Here is a 1939-nt window from a genome sequence, read left to right as displayed (position 1 = left end):
AGCCGTCGTACTCGTCGTGCTAGTCGTGCTCGTGCTGCTCGTGCTGCTCGTGCTGCTCGTGCTGCTCGTGCTGCTCGTACTAGACGTGCTGCTCGTGCTGCTCGTGCTGCTCGTGCTGCTCGTGCTGCTCGTGCTTGACGTGCTAGACGTGCTAGACGTACTCGATGTACTGCTCGTGCTGCTCGTGCTGCTCGTGCTGCTCGTGCTAGACGTGCTAGACGTACTCGATGTACTGCTCGTGCTGCTCGTACTCGATGTACTGGAGGTGCTGCTCGTGCTGCTCGTGCTCGATGTACTGGATGTACTGGATGTACTGGATGTACTAGAGGTGCTGGACGTGCTGGACGTGCTGGACGTGCTGCTCGTACTCGATGTACTGGAGGTGCTGCTCGTGCTGCTCGTGCTCGATGTACTGGACGTACTAGACGTGCTGGACGTGCTGGACGTACTAGACGTGCCGGACGTGCTGGACGTGCTAGACGTGCTAGACGTACTGCTCGTGCTAGACGTGCTCGATGTACTGGACGTACTGGACGTACTGGACGTACTGGACGTACTGGACGTACTGCTCGTACTGGACGTACTCCTCGTACTGCTCGTACTGCTCGTACTGGACGTACTCCTCGTACTGGACGTACTCCTCGTACTGGACGTACTCCTCGTACTGGACGTACTGCTCGTACTGCTTGATCCCGCCTCAGCCTCGCACACCACCAAACTCAGCGCCTCCTGCTGCACATCGCGTTGCATCAACCCCGGAAGCGTAGCCGCCCGCAACACGTGCGACGCTTCCCCATTCACAAGCTCCAACAACACCTCGTCCGACACCGCATTCGTCACCCCCAGTGCATACATCTCCGCCCCCGCGCCCACAAGCGCAGACACAGCCCCAGGCACAGGGTTCCGGTTCGACGGATTCCCGTCCGTCACCACAAGCACCGCCAGATCTGCTCCTGCACGCCGCCCAGAGCCGCTCCCAGGCGACACCAGCGCCGTCGAAACCAGCTGAAGCGCCCGATGCGTAAACGTCTGCCCCGCCAAAAATACCGCGCTCGACAGCTCCGCCTCAATCACGCTCCGGTTCTGGCCCTCCGTAAAATCAAACAACAGCTCGGGATCCGTCGAAAACGACACCGCTGCAACCTGCACCGCATTGGCCCCGATCCTCTCAATCCCGCTCACCACGCTCTGTGCAAAAGCAACAACCTGCTCCCACCCAGACGCCTGCAGCGAGTCGCTCGAGTCCAGCACGAGCACTACATCCACCACACGCTCAGACGTTGCCACCGCGTTCTGAACACAACCCAGCGGCACAGCCGTCGTACTCGTCGTGCTAGTCGTGCTCGTGCTGCTCGTGCTGCTCGTGCTGCTCGTGCTGCTCGTGCTGCTCGTACTAGACGTGCTGCTCGTGCTGCTCGTGCTGCTCGTGCTGCTCGTGCTGACGTGCTAGACGTGCTAGACGTACTCGATGTACTGCTCGTGCTGCTCGTGCTGCTCGTGCTGCTCGTGCTGCTCGTGCTACACGTGCTAGACGTACTCGATGTACTGCTCGTGCTGCTCGTACTCGATGTACTGGAGGTGCTGCTCGTGCTGCTCGTGCTCGATGTACTGGATGTACTGGATGTACTGGATGTACTAGAGGTGCTGGACGTGCTGGACGTGCTGGACGTGCTGGACGTGCTGCTCGTACTCGATGTACTGGAGGTGCTGCTCGTGCTGCTCGTGCTCGATGTACTGGACGTACTAGACGCGCTGGACGTGCTGGACGTACTAGACGTGCCGGACGTGCTGGACGTGCTAGACGTGCTAAACGTGCTAGACGTGCTCGACGTGCTAGACGTACTGCTCGTGCTAGACGTGCTCGATGTACTGGACGTACTGGACGTACTCCTCGTACTGCTCGTACTGCTCGTACTGGACGTACTCCTCGTACTGCTCG

Source organism: Monosiga brevicollis, genomic scaffold, assembly GCF_000002865.3.
Source record: "Monosiga brevicollis MX1 MONBRscaffold_42 genomic scaffold, whole genome shotgun sequence".
NCBI classification, from domain to species: domain Eukaryota; class Choanoflagellata; order Craspedida; family Salpingoecidae; genus Monosiga; species Monosiga brevicollis.
The sequence above is the reverse complement of the archived record's forward strand: the minus strand, read 5'-3'. Positions refer to the sequence as shown.